General features: G+C 43.0%; 1 long non-coding RNA gene across 1 annotated transcript in view; it reads left to right on the top strand.

The window, feature by feature from the left end:
- LOC139564479 (uncharacterized) overlaps positions 1–15,501 on the top strand; it is a 30,241-nt gene extending 14,740 nt beyond the window's left edge. Inside the window, exon 3 of the long non-coding RNA XR_011672757.1 lies at positions 14,814–15,501. This is a non-coding gene — a long non-coding RNA (uncharacterized lncRNA). The remainder of the gene's footprint in view (positions 1–14,813) is intronic.
- The last annotated feature ends 277 nt before the right edge of the window (positions 15,502–15,778 follow it).

Genomic DNA, 15,778 nt, shown 5'->3' with positions numbered 1-15,778 from the left:
CGTACTCTGCGAATGTTGTAGAGCATGAACCTACAGGAACGGGTCACCGCCTTGATGTTGGTTGAGAACGACAGGGTGTTGTCCAGGATCACGCCAAGGTTCTTAGCGCTCTGGGAGGAGGACACAATGGAGTTGTCAACCGTGATGGCAAGATCATGGAACGGGCAGTCCTTCCCCGGGAGGAAGAGCAGCTCCGTCTTGCCAAGGTTCAGCTTGAGGTGGTGATCCGTCATCCACACTGATATGTCTGCCAGACATGCAGAGATGCGATTCGCCACCTGGTTATCAGAAGGGGGAAAGGAGAAGATTAATTGTGTGTCGTCTGCATAGCAATGATAGGAGAGACCATGTGAGGATATGACAGAACCAAGTGACTTGGTGTATAGCGACAATAGGAGAGGGCCTAGAACAGAGCCCTGGGGGACACCAGTGGTGAGAGCACGTGGTGCGGAGACAGATTCTCGCCACGCCACCTGGTAGGAGCGACCTGTCAGGTAGGACGCAATCCAAGCGTGGGCCGCGCCGGAGATGCCCAACTCGGAGAGGGTGGAGAGGAGGATCTGATGGTTCACAGTATCAAAGGCAGCCGATAGGTCTAGAAGGATGAGAGCAGAGGAGAGAGAGTTAGCTTTAGCAGTGCGGAGCGCCTCCGTGACACAGAGAAGAGCAGTCTCAGTTGAATGACTAGTCTTGAAACCTGACTGATTTGGATTAAGAAGGTCATTCTGAGAGAGATAGCAGGAGAGCTGGCCAAGGACGGCACGTTCAAGAGTTTTGGAGAGAAAAGAAAGAAGGGATACTGGTCTGTAGTTGTTGACATCAGAGGGATCGAGTGTAGGTTTTTTCAGAAGGGGTGCAACTCTCGCTCTCTTGAAGGCGGAAGGGACGTAGCCAGCGGTCAAGGATGAGTTGATGAGCGAGGTGAGGTAAGGGAGAAGGTCTCCGGAAATGGTCTGGAGAAGAGAGGAGGGGATAGGGTCAAGCGGGCAGGTTGTTGGGCGGCCGGCCGTCACAAGACGCGAGATTTCATCTGGAGAGAGAGGGGAGAAAGAGGTCAAAGCACAGGGTAGGGCAGTGTGAGCAGAACCAGCGGTGTCGTTTGACTTAGCAAACGAGGATCGGATGTCGTCGACCTTCTTTTCAAAATGGTTGACGAAGTCATCCGCAGAGAGGGAGGAGGGGGGGAGGGGGAGGAGGATTCAGGAGGGAGGAGAAGGTGGCAAAGAGCTTCCTAGGGTTAGAGGCAGATGCTTGGAATTTAGAGTGGTAGAAAGTGGCTTTAGCAGCAGAGACAGAAGAGGAGAATGTAGAGAGGAGGGAGTGAAAGGATGCCAGGTCCGCAGGGAGGCGAGTTTTCCTCCATTTCCGCTCGGCTGCCCGGAGCCCTGTTCTGTGAGCTCGCAATGAGTCGTCGAGCCACGGAGCAGGAGGGGAGGACCAAGCCGGCCTGGAGGATAGGGGACATAGAGAGTCAAAGGATGCAGAAAGGGAGGAGAGGAGGGTTGAGGAGGCAGAATCAGGAGATAGGTTGGAGAAGGTTTGAGCAGAGGGAAGAGATGATAGGATGGAAGAGGAGAGAGTAGCGGGGGAGAGAGAGCGAAGGTTGGGACGGCGCGATACCATCCGAGTAGGGGCAGTGTGGGAAGTGTTGGATGAGAGCGAGAGGGAAAAGGATACAAGGTAGTGGTCGGAGACTTGGAGGGGAGTTGCAATGAGATTAGTGGAAGAACAGCATCTAGTAAAGATGAGGTCAAGCGTATTGCCTGCCTTGTGAGTAGGGGGGAAGGTGAGAGGGTGAGGTCAAAAGAGGAAAGGAGTGGAAAGAAGGAGGCAGAGAGGAATGAGTCAAAGGTAGACGTGGGGAGGTTAAAGTCACCCAGAACTGTGAGAGGTGAGCCATCCTCAGGAAAGGAGCTTATCAAGGCGTCAAGCTCATTGATGAACTCTCCAAGGGAACCTGGGGGGCGATAAATGATAAGGATGTTAAGCTTGAAAGGGCTGGTAACTGTGACAGCATGGAATTCAAAGGAGGCGATAGACAGATGGGTCAGGGGAGAAAGAGAGAATGTCCACTTGGGAGAGATGAGGATCCCAGTGCCACCACCCCGCTGACCAGAAGCTCTCGGGGTGTGCGAGAACACGTGGGCAGACGAGGAGAGAGCAGTAGGAGTAGCAGTGTTATCTGTGGTAATCCATGTTTCCGTCAGTGCCAAGAAGTCGAGTGACTGGAGGGAAGCATAGGCTGAGATGAACTCTGCCTTGTTGGCCGCAGATCGGCAGTTCCAGAGGCTGCCGGAGACCTGGAACTCCACGTGGGTCGTGCGCGCTGGGACCACCAGGCAGCGGCCACGCGGTGTGAAGCGTTTGTATGGTCTGTGCAGAGAGGAGAGAAGAGGGATAGACAGACACATAGTTGACAGGCTACAGAAGAGGCTACGCTAATGCAAAGGAGATTGGAATGACAAGTGTACTACACGTCTCGAATGTTCAGAAAGTTAAACTTACGTTGCAAGAAATCTTATTGACTAAAATGATACAGTGCTGCTGAAGTAGGCTAGCTAGCAGTGGCTGCGTTGTTGACTTAGTTTGAAAGTGTAGCTGGCTAGGTAGCCTCGGTAACTGGCTAGGTAACCTCGACAATCTAAACTACACAATTATCTTGGATACGAATACGAAGACAGCAAAGACAACTATGTAGCTAGCTAACACTACACTAATCAAGTCGTTCCGTTGAATGTAATAGTTTCTACAGTGCTGCTATTCGGTAGATGGTGGACGTTGGCTAGCTGGCTAGCTGGCTAGCTGCTGGCCAGATAGCAGTGTTGACTACGTTAGGACGACGAATTACGATAATTACGCTAAACTACACAATTATCTTTGATACAAAGACGGCTATGTAGCTAGCTAAGAAGAAATTGCTAAGATCAGACAAATCAAACCGTTGTACTATAATGAAATGTAATGAAAAGTAATACTACCTGCGGAGCGAAGTGCGAAATGCGACCACTCGCTCCAACCCGGAAGTGCTAGTCTAATCGAACAAAAGGACCATTTGTGATGTTTATGGGACATATTGGAGTGCCAACAGAAGAAGATCTTCAAAGGTAAGGCATGAATTATATCGTTATTTCTGAGTTGTGTCGCGCCTGGTGGGTTGAAATATGATTGTCATGTGTTTGTTTGATGGGGTGCTGTCCTCAGATAATAGGATGGTTTGCTTTCGCCGTAAAGCCTTTTTGAAATCTGACACGGTGGCTGGATTAACAAGAAGTTAAGCTTTATTTTGGTGTATTGCACTGATTGTATGAAAGTTAAATATTTCTAATAATTTAATTTGAATTTGGCGCTCTGCCATTTCACCGGATGTTGTCATATCAATCCCGTTAACGGGATTTGATCCATAAGAAGTTTTCAAGACATGAAGGTTAGTCAATCTGGAAAATGTCAAGAACTTTGAAAGGTTCTTCCAGTGCAGTCACAAAAACCATCAAGCGCTATGATGAAACTGGCTCTCATGAGGACCACCACAGGAAGAATCTCAAATATAAAATATTTTTGGATCTGTTTAAAACTTTTGGGGTTATTACATGATTCCATATGTGTTATTTTATGGTTTTCATGTCTTCACTATTATTATACAATGTAGAAAATAGTCAAAATAAAGAAAAACCCTATGTCTGTGCTTCCTTGGATTTCTTTTATGTTTTTTTATGTAGACTTAAATAAAAAATGTTTTATAGATTTATTCTGACACATTAATGACACATGGCATGTCTGAGTCATTTGATAAGTGTTTCTGATGAGGGTAGTGTCTATCTACACTACCGTTCAAAAGTGTGGGGTCACTTAGAAATATATATAATATAATAGAAATATCCTTATTTTTGAAATAAAAGCTAATTTGTTGTCCATTAAAATAACATCAATTTGATCAGAAATACAGTGTAGACATTGTTAATGTTGTAAATTACTATTGTAGCTGGAAACGGCAGATTTTTTATGGAATATCTACATAGGCGTACAGAGGCCCATTATCAGTGTCACGCCCTGACCTTAGAGAGCCTTTTTATGTCTCTATTTGGTTTGGTCAGGGTGTGATTTGGGGTGGGCATTCTATGTTTTGTTTTCTATGTTTCTTTATTTCTATGTTTTGGCCGGGTATGGTTCTCAATCAGGGACAGCTGTCTATCGTTGTCTCTGATTGAGAACCATACTTAGGTAGCCCTTTTTCCCTCCTTTCAGTGTGGGTAGTTAACTTTGTTTGTGGCACTAATGCCCTGTAAGCTTCACGGTTGTTTCTTTCGTTTGTTGTTTTGTTGGCGACATTTTAAATAAAAAGGGAAAATGCACGCTCACCACGCTGCACTTTGGTCTTCTTCCAGCATCGGCCGTGAAAATCAGCAACAATCACTCCTGTGTTCCAAAGGCACGTTGTGTTAGCTAATCCAAGTTTCTCGTTTTAAAAGGCTAATTGGTCGTTAGAAAACGTTTTGCAATTATGTTAGCACAGCTGAAAACTGTTGTCCTGATTAAACAAGCAATAAAACTGGCCTTCTTTAGACTGGTTGAGCATCTGGAGCATCAGCATTTGTGGGTTCGATTACAGGTTCAAAATGGCCAGAAACAAAGACTTTCTTCTGAAATTCGTCAGTCTATTCTTGTTCTGAGAAATGAAGGCTATTCCATGGGAGAAATTGTCAAGAAACTGAAGATTTCGTACAGCACTGTGTACTACTCCCTTCACAGAACAGCGCAAACTGTCTCTAACCAGAATAGAAAGAGGAGTGGGAGGCCCCGGTGCACAACTGAGCAAGAGGACAAGTACATTAGAGTGTCTAGTTGGAGAAACAGACGCCTCCCTGGTCCTCAACTGGCAGCTTCATTAAATAGTATCCACAAAACACCAGTCTCAACATCAACAGTGAAGAGGCAACTCCGGGATGCTGGCCTTCTAGGCAGAGTTGCAAAGAAAAAGCCATATCTCAGACTGGCCAATAAAAATAAAAGATTAAGATGGACAAAAGAACACAGACACTGGACAGAGGAACTCTGCCTAGTAGGCCAGCATCCCGGAGTCGCCTCTTCACTGTTGACGTTGAGACTGGTGTTTTGTGGGAACTATTTAATGAAGCTGCCAGTTGAGGACTTGTGAGGCGTCTGTTTCCATATGGACAATTTCTGGGATGTTTTATTATAGCTCATGAAATGTGGGGCCAACACTTTATACGTTGTGTTGACATTTTTGTTCAGTAAATATGACATTTTATTTCTGTATAGCAGCAATTAATATTTTACACTGTAAATTAAATGTAAATCAGTGTGCAAATTATAGGCTAAATATGATAAACTAATTATACAATTTAAGTGATACAAACTCCAACATGCCAGGGCATTTGTGGTAGCTAACATTAAACAATTGACAGAAAGGAAAACATAAACATTATTTATAATTTCACTTCATTGCTTCTTTTTTTTAACAACATTACAAAGTAAAATAACATATTGTACAGTCACACTTTATTTGGATAGTCCGGATAGTCCGTCTGTGCTCTACAGATGGTCATACTATCAACACACTATCTGTTGATAAGCAACTGCTTTCTAAGATTATGGTTAGGTTTAGAGTTAGGTTTAGAATAAGGGTTAGAGTAGGGGTTAAAGTTAGGGTTAGGGCTAGGATTAGTGTTAATAGATAGTTAATTTAAATGTTACTTATAGTCTGTAGACTACAGATGGACTATCCAAAATAAGTGCTATTGTACATATTGAGTGTTGTGTATTGAGAGATCACAGCAGAGTTGTGAGTTAGAGGTGTTCAGATGTGGACAGAGGAGCAGGGTTGGTGGCTGGGTGGGTGTGTGCAGACTGGAGCTGGGGGCTGTAGGAGTGGCAGCTTGACCAGGACACGACCCCTCTCCCTGGGAAGGCAGGGAGGTTGATCTGGGCTAAGCGGAGAGACCGCAGGGCGCTTGGGGTTACCGCTGAGTTTAAGCGTCTCAAGGCTGTCTGCTGTCTGACCTTTTGTAGGTCAGCTGGCTATTAGGCCATGACTAGTGCAGGCTGCACACACACACACACACACGCACCAAAGCACGCAACCACCAAAGCACGCACACACACATACACACACACACACAGACACCCTCTCTCTCCCTCCCCCTACCCCACCGTCCTACCACCCAAGTAGGGGCAGTAAAGGGTCATCTACAAGCATGCCTCCACATCACAGCTCACAATCATCAAAACATAGATGAAGACGATCAAAAGTACACAACATGTTATGTGGAATCGTATAGCTTGAACATGGTGCCACACATGATGCGCCTACTACTAAAAACTACTTGGAATAATATGGGTTGTTGGTGTTTAGAGACAAAGAAGGAGCACATCAACTGTGTTTTCTTGTAAAGCTCGCTCACCTAGAGACTAGAGCTGATTGGTCAATCCCTATTAATCCCTACTCACTATTCTCAGGACAGAATGCCAAGGGTCGCTGCAAGGGGTTGGCCTCCTTAGCCTTATGAGTCAGCTGTCTACTGCATTACTGTAATTGATTCATTGCATTTTGTAAGACAACTCATGAAAGCCCAGCGCACTATTCAGTTATGCAAAAAAACAATCAATTGAATCAATTTTAGAAGACTGTAACGTAACAAAATGTGGAAAAAGTGAAGGAATCTGAATACTTTCCAAATGCACTTTAAGAGCTACTGAAGGCCACCATTTGTCCAAAGCTGGCAATATACAGTACCAGTCAAAATTTTGGACACACCTACTTGTTCCATTCCATTTTTTAAAACTATTTCTACATTGTAGAAGAATAGTGAAGACATCAAAACTATGAAATAACACATGGAATCATGTAGTAACCAATAAATTGTTAAACAAATCAAAATATAGTTCCTTCAAAGTAGCCAACATTTGCCTTAATGACAGCTTTGCACACTATTGGCATTCTCTCAACCAGCTTCATGAGGTAGTCACCTGGAATGCATTTCAATTAGCAGGTGGGCCTGTTAATTGGTGGAATTTCTTTCCTTCTTAATGCGTTTGAGCCAGTCAGTTGTGTTGTGACAAGGTAGGGATGGTATACAGAAGATAGCCCTATTTGGTAAAAGACCAAGTCAATATTATGGCAAGAACAGCTCAAATAAGCAAAGAGAACAACAGTCCATCATTACTTTAAGACATGAAGGTCAGTCAATCTGGAAAATGTTAAGAACTTTGAAAGTTTCTTCAAGTGTAGTCACAAAAACGATCAAGCGCTATGATGAAACTGGCTCTCATGAGGACCGCCACAGGAAAGGAAGACCCAGAGTTATCTCTACTGCAGAGGATAAGTTCATTAGAGTTACCATCCTCAAAAATTGCAGCCCAAATAATGCTTCACAGAGGAGACTGCGTGAATCATGCCTTCATTGTCAAATCAAGTCAAATCAAATTGTATTCGTCACATGCGCCGAATACAAAAGGTGTAGGTTGACCTTACAGTGAAATGCTTACTAACAAGCCCTATAAAATATATTTTTTATTTATTTAACCCCTCCACCACCCCTCTTTGAAGGACAAATATCTTCGTTTTTTTTTTACAGATTTTTTGCTACACACATTTTACCTATACATTTTACATATACAGTGGCTTGCGAAAGTATTCATCCCCCTTTGCATTTTTCCAATTTTGTTGCCTTACAACCTGGAATTGAAACCGATTTTTTGGGTGGGGTTTGTATCATTTGATTTACACAACACTTTGAAGATGCAAAATATTTTGTTGTTGTGAAACAGACAAGAAATAAGACAAAACAACTGAAAACTTGAGTGTGCATAACTATTCACCCCCCCAAAGTCAATACTTTGTAGAGCCACCTTTTGCAGCAATTACAGCTGCAAGTCTCTTTGAGTATGTCTATAAGCTTGGCACATCTAGCCACTGGGATTTTTGCCAATTCTTCAAGGCAAAACTGCTCCAGCTCCTTCAAGTTGGATGGGTTCCACTCGTGTACAGCAATCTTTAAGTCGTACCACAGATTTTCAATTGGATTGAAGTCTGTGCTTTGACTAGGACCGTCCAAGACATTTAAATGTTTCCCCTTAAACCACTAGAGTGTTGCTTTAGCAGTATGCTTAGGGTCATTGTCCTGCTGGAAGGTGAAACTCCGTCCCAGTCTCAAATCTTTTGAAGACTGAAACAGGTTTCCCTCAAGAATTTCCCTGTATTTAGCGCCATCCGTCATTCCTTCAATTCTGACCAGTTTCCCAGTCCCTGCCGATGAAAAACATACCCACAACATGATGCTGCCACTAACATGCTTCACTGTGGGGATGGTATTCTCGGGGTGATGAGAGGTGTTGAGTTTGCACCAGACATAGAGTTTTTCTTGATGGCCAAAAAGCTACATTTTAGTCTCATCTAACCAGAGTACCTTTTTCCATATGTTTGGGGAGTCTTCAACATGCCTTTTGGCAAACACCAAATGTGTTTGCTTATTTTTTTTCTTTAAGCAATGGCTTTTTTTCTGGCCACTTCTGTAAACCCAGCTCTGTGGAGTGTACGGCTTAAAGTGGTCCTCTGTGGAGCTTTGCAGGTCCTTCCAGGTTATCTTTGGTCTCTTTGTTGCCTCTCTGATTAATGCCCTCTTTGCCTGGTCTGTGAGTTTTGGTGGGCGGCCCTCTCTTGGCAGGTCTGTTGTGGTGCCACATTCTTTCATTTTTTAAATAATGGATTTAATGGTGCTCCGTGTGATGTTCAAAGTTTCTGATCTTGTTTTATAACCCAACCCTGATCTGTACATCTCCACAACTTTGTCCCTGACCTGTTTGGAGAGCTCCTTGGTCTTCATGGTGTCGCTTGCTTGGTGGTGCCCCTTGCTTAGTAGTGTTGCAGGCTCTGGGGCTTTTCAGAACAGGTGTATATATACTGAGATCATGTGACAGATCATGTGACACTTAGATTGCACACAGGTGGACTTTCTTTAACTAATTATGTGACTTCTGAAGGTAATTGGTTGCAGAACATCTTATTTAGGGGCTTCATAGCAAAGGTGGGGAATACAAATGCATGCACCACTTTTCCGTTTTACATTTTTTTGAATATTTTGAAACAAGTAATTTTTTTCATTTCTCTTCACCAATTTGGACTATTTTCTGTATGTCCATTACATGAAATCCAAATAAAAATGTATTTAAATTATAGGTTGTAATGCAACGAAATAGGAAAAATGCCAAGGGGGATGAATACTTTTGAAAGTTACTGTACATTTTACATACATGGTACTTTTATATTTAACAACAATACATTACCAAACAAACTCTTTAATCCCAACCCTCAGCCACTCTCAGCCCATCCCACCTATAACCATAGACCACCCTTGTTTGGTTTCCATGTGCCATATATTTTTCAATTGTGCTGTGACGTTTTACAACATGTTTTAATTTTTCGAATCATATATTATCCACAGATTGTGAGCTAAAGATGAAAACCATTCCTACGAGTATTATATTATTTATTGACTGGCTATGGCTTTCCAGATCGCCAAACACTGCTAATTGTAATGCTAATTTTAGGTACATGTTGTAATTTTTTTACCATTCTTAACCTGTGACCAGAAACAAGCTACAGTTGAAGTTGGAAGTTTACATACATCTTAGCCAAATTACATTTAATCTCAGTTTTTCACAATTCCTGACATTTAATCGACGTAAAAATTCCCCGTCTTAGGTCAGTTAGGATAACCACTTTATTTTAAGAATGAGAAATGTCAGAATAATGGTAGAGAGAATGATTTATTTCAGCTTTTATTTCTTTCATCACATTCCCAGTGGGTCAGAAGTTTACATACACTCAATTAGTATTTGGTAGCGTTGCCTTTAAATTGTTTAACTTGGGTTAAACTTTTCGGGTAGCCTTCCACAAGCTTCCCACAATAAGTTGGGTGAATTTTGGCCCATTCCTCCTGACAGAGCTGGTGTAACTGAGGCCTTCTTGCTCGCATATGCTTTTTCAGTTCTGCCAACAAATGTTCTATAGGATTGAGGTCAGGGCTTTGTGATGGCCACTCCAATATGTTGACTTTGACTTTGTTGTCCTCAAGCCATTTTGCCAGAATTTTGGAAGTATGCTTTTGGTCATTGTCCATTTGGAAGACCTATTTGCAACCAAGCTTTAACTTCCTGACTGATGTCTTGAGATGTTGCTTCAATATATCCACATCATTTTCCTGCCTCATGTTGCCATCTATTTTATGAAGTGCACCAGTCCCTCCTGCAGCAAAGCACCTCCACAACATGATGCTGCCACCCCTGTGCTTCATGGTTGGGATGGTGTTCTTCGGCTTGCAAGCCTCCCTCTTTTTCCTCCAAACATAATGATGGTCATTATGGCCAAACAGTTCTATTTTTGTTTCATCAGACCAGAGGACATTTCTCCAAAATGTACGATCTTTGTCCCCATGTGCAGTTGTAAACCGTAGTCTGGCTTTTTTATGGCGGTTTTGGAGCAGTGGCTTCTTCCTTGCTGAGCGGCCTTTCAGGTTATGTCGATATAAGACTCGTTTTACTGTGGATATAGATACTTTTGCACCTGTTTCCTCCAGCATATTCACAAGGTCCTTTGCTGTTGTTCTGGGATTGATTTGCACATTTCGCACCAAAGTACGTTCATCTCCAGGAGACAGAACGCATCTCCTTCCTGAGTGGTATGACGACTGCGTGGTCCCATGGTGTTTATACCATGGTGTTTGATTATCCCATGATGTCAAGCAAAGAGGCACTGAGGTTGAAGGTAGGCCTTGAAATACATCCACAGGTACACCTCCAAATGACTCAAATTATGTCAATTAGCCTATCAGAAGGTTCTAAAGCCATGACAACATTTTCTGGAATTTTCCAAGCTGTTTAAAGGCACAGTCAACTTAGTATATGTAAACTTCTCACTCACCGGAAATGTGATACAGTAAATTATAAGTGAAATATTCTGTCTGTAAACAATTGTTGGAAAAATAACTTGCGTCATGCACAAAGTAGATGTCCTAACCGACTTGCAAAAAGTATAGTTTATTAACAAGACATTTGTGGAGTGGTTGAAAAACGAGTTTTAATGACTCCAACCTAAGTGTATGTAAACTTCCGACTTTAACTGTAGGCTTTCCTTTTGTCCAGGTGGGAAAGAGCAGTGTGGAGTGCAATAGAGATCGCATCATCTGTGGATCTGTTGGGCCAGTATGCAAATTGGGTTTCTGGGATAATGGTGTTGATATGAGTCATGACCAGCCTTTCAAAGCGCTTGGCGGCTACAGACGTGAGTGCTACAGGTCGGTAGTCATTTAGGCAGGTTACCTTAGTGTTCTTGGGCACAGGGACTATGGTGGTCTGCTTGAAACATTTTGGTATTACAGACTCAGACAGGGAGAGGTTGAAAATGTCAGTGAAGACACATTGCCAGTTGGTCAGCGCATGCTCAGAGTACACATACTGGTAATCATTCTGGCCCCGCGGACTTGTGAATTTCGACCTGTTTAAAGGTCTTGCTCACATCAGCTAAAGAGAGCGTGATCACACAGTCATCTGGAACAGCTGATGCTCTCATACATGCTTCGGTGTTGCTTGCCTCGAAGCGATCATAGAAGTAATTTAGCTCGTCTGGTAGGCTCGAGTCGCTGGGCAGCTCGCGGCTGTACTTCCCTTTTGTAGTCTGTGATAGTTCTCAAGCCCTGCCACATCCAACGAGCCTCGGAGCCGGTGTAGTACGATTCAATCTTAGTACTATATTGACACTTAGCCTGTTTGATGGTTCATCTGAGGGCAGAGCGGGATTTCTTTTCAGCGTCCGGGTTAGAGTCCCGCTCCTTGAAAGCGGCAGCTCTACCCTTTAGCTCAGTGCGGATGTTGCCTGTAATCCATGGCTTCTGGTTGGGGTATGTACGTACGGTCACCGTGGGGACGACATCACCGATGCACTTATTGATGAAGCCAGTGACTGATGTGGTGTACTCCTCAATGACTTTAGAAGAATCCTGGAACATATTCCAGTCTCTGCTAGCAAAACAATCCTGTAGCTTAGCATAAAACGGATTTAAGTTTCCCTACATTAAAGTCAATGGCCAGTAGAAGTGCCACCTCTGGATGAGCGTTTTCCTGTTTGCTTATAGCCTTATACAGCTCATTGAGTGCGGACTTCGTGCCAGCATCGATTTGTGGTGGTAAAAGACATCTACGAAAAATATAGATTAAAATTCCCTTGGTTAATATTGTGGTCTACATCTTATCATGAGATACTCTACCTCAGGTGAGCAAAACCTTGAGACTTCCTTAATATTAAATTTCGTGCACCAGCTGTTGTTTACAAATATACATAGACCGCCACCTCTTGTCTTATCGGAGGCAGCTGTTCTATCTTGCCGATGCAGCATAAAACCAACCAGCTATATTTTATCCATGTCGTCGTTCAGCCACGACTCGGTGAAATATAAGATATTACAGTTTTTAATGTCCTGTTGGTAGGATATTCGTGATCGTAGCTCGTCTATTTTGTTATCCTATGATTGTACGTTGGCTAATAGTACTGATGGTAGAGGCAGATTAACCATTCGCCGTCGGATCCTTACAAGACATCCCGACCTCCGTCCCCGATATCTCTGTCTCTTTCTCCTACGAATGACTGGGATGTTGGCCTTGTCGGGTGTCTGAAGTAAATCCTTTGTGTCCGACTCATTAAAGAAAACATCTTCTTCCAGTACGAGGTGGGTAATCACTGTCTTGATATCCAGAAGCTCTTTTCAGTCATAAGAGACAGAGGCAGAAACATTATGTACAAAATCAGTTACAAATAACCCCCAAAAAACACACACAATAGCACAATTGGTTAAGAGACAACCATATCCCACGGTGCAATTCAAAAAAAATGCTGCAAAGAAGCCACTACTAAAGGACACCAATAATAAGAAGAGACTGACTTGGGCCAAGAAACACGAGCAATGGACATTAGACCGGTGGAAATCTGTCCTTTGGTCTGATGAGTCCAAAGATTTTTGGTTCCAACAGCCGTGTCTTTGTGAGATGCAGAGTAGGGGAACGGATGATCTCTGCATGTGGGGTTCCCACTGTGAAGCATGGAGGAGGAGGTGTTATGGTAATTTTGAATTCAAGGCACACCTAACCAGCATGGCTTCCACAGCATTCTGCAGCGATACGCCATCCCATCTCGGTTGCGCTTAGTGGGACTATCATTTGTTTTTCAACAGGACAATGACCCAACACACCTCCAGGCTATGTAAGGGCTATTTGACCAGGAAGGAGAGTGATGGAGTGCTGCATCAGATGACCTGGCCTCCACAATCAGCCGACCTCAACTCAATTGAGATGGTTTGGGATGAGTTGGACTGCAGAGTGAAAGAACAACAGCCAACAAGTGCTCAGCATATGTGGGAACTCCTTCAAGACTGTTGGAAAAGCATTCCTCATGAAACTGGTTGAGAGAATGCCAAGAGTGTGCAAAGCTGTCATCAAGGCAAAGGGTGGCTACTTTGAAGAATCTCAAGTATAAAATATATTTTGATTTGATTAAAACCTTTTGGGTTACTACATGATTCCATATGTGTTATTTCATAGTTTGATGTCTTCATTATTATTCTACAATGTAGAAAATAATACAAATAAAGAAAAACCTTAAAATGAGTAGGTGTGGTCAAACGTTTGACTGATACCGTATATGGGTCAGGGTTAGGGTCATGCCTCTGTCTGAGGATTTTACATATGTTTGTACATACGTAACATTTACTTAGTCAGTCACCTGTACAAAAAAGGATTTGCTAGGAATGTTAGACTTTTGCTTTCACGTCCATATTGGAGGGGAATGTAGCCATGGTTGCTGAAACAATTTGGGACTATAAATCATTGAAATCTTCAGGAAATGGCAACTTTTTTTCTACAAAATCTATTCATGTGAACTATTATGGTACATGTTCTTTGTAAGTGTTGTGCTTTCAAAAATATATTATTATTTACTACTAAGTTTTTCAGATAAGTGCTTTTACAGTGGGTGTGTCATCTTTTCCCAAACACTATGGTAAATCTGTTGTTTTGTGAAGGTCAAATACTATCATATGATCCAAGCCTAGCTCCTCTCTGAGAACATGGCACTGGCTTTGGACACTGTCCATGTCAGGCTACTGTAGGTCAAAGAAATCAAATACATTCATGGAAGGGACCAGGTAACACCTCACTTCCAAACCCACAGCTCTTAAAGGGAAATCGCATCCAACCAGCACTCTCATGAAACTAATACCTGTTTGTGGTGTGTGTGTGTATGCGCGTGTGCGTTTGTGGATCTGTGTGTGTGCCTGTGTATGTGTGTGCATGCGTGTATACGTGTGTAAAGACACCTGCCACCATGAATACTCAGGAGCCAAAAGGCTAAGACACTGCTAAAATTGAAATACAGTAAGGGGTGGAAGGAAAGAGAGAGAGAGAAAAAAAGGATAGTGAAAGTAAGAAAATACAGAAATAAAGGTGAGGGGGGAGAGAGAAAAGATAGTGGGGAGAGGTTGGGTGACAGGCAGCTGTGGAGACAGGGTTGTTAGTTTATGTAGGCTGCGGGCTGAGTCGACTGGAAAATTTTGATCACTTTAATTTACTATATCCAGCGCAGCCACTCTCCCTGTCCAGTGCTTTTATCAAGCCCGGTGAGCTGCTATTGATTTTTTTATTTTCTGCTCAGGATAAGAAGACAGAGAGTTAGGGAGCTCTAGTGAAGGGAGAACTTTCCTCAGATTGCTGCTGTTCTCCAGCTTATTGCATCTTGTCGTTTGTGGTTTCAGATGATGTCCAGTACGCCACGGCTGCTCCAGCCAATAAACAAGGTGACTAACAATGGAAGTGGGCCAGGAATGAAGAGAGGGAGACAGGGTATAACCTCACAACACTCAGCAGGGAGAAAAAAAAGGGGGGGGGGGGGGGGGTGCAACGTGTATCAAATACAAATGGTTTTATGCATCTATAGTCTATTTTGGAATGGTTAACATGTTGTGTAGTTCTGTGTACATCATTTTGATCTGACCATAAGATGCTATTAGATTGTTTTTAAATAAATATTTAGGGGTCTTAAAAAATGTATTGTTTTCTTTAGATTCTTAGGAATATCAAAGTGACACTCATTTAACAGATATAACAAATTAGTTGATTTTTATATACAAAATGGAAGAGGCAGGATAATGGAAATGATGTATTTTCCTGGAGGAAGTTTCCCAAGTTCCATGTTAGAATTAAATGATTTTAGGACTGAAGGCAGGAAGACTATTGAACTTTTATGTGTGTATGTCTATTGGTGTGCCTCTTTGTGTGTCTGTGTGTCTCCTTGAGCAAAATTCATTATCACCTTTGCCCCACGGAAGATGCAATTAATTGTGGAAATAATGATTTTCTCCAAACTGAAATTAGACTTTTATTTCTTTCCCCCAATTCATGGCTTATTGAGAACCTTGATATTAAAATTGTTGTACATTTCTATCGAATGCAAATTCTTGAGTGTTTGTGTGCACGAGAGAGAGAGAGAGAGAAGCACAAGGATGGGGGGAGAGAGAGAAGCACAAGGATGGGGGGAGAGAGAGAAGGACAAGGATGGGGGGAGAGAGAGAAGCACAAGGATGGGGGAGAGAGAGAGGCACAAGGATGGGGGGAGAGAGCGAAAGCAAGAGATGGAGGGAGAGAGAGGCAGAGAGAGAGACAGAGGAAGAGAGAGGCAGAGAGAGAGACAGAGGAAGAGAGTGAAAGAAAGAGCGAGGGG

The sequence above is a fragment of the Salvelinus alpinus genome, chromosome 35, assembly GCF_045679555.1.
Source record: "Salvelinus alpinus chromosome 35, SLU_Salpinus.1, whole genome shotgun sequence".
NCBI lineage: Eukaryota > Metazoa > Chordata > Actinopteri > Salmoniformes > Salmonidae > Salvelinus > Salvelinus alpinus.
The sequence above is the reverse complement of the archived record's forward strand: the minus strand, read 5'-3'. Positions and strand labels throughout refer to the sequence as shown.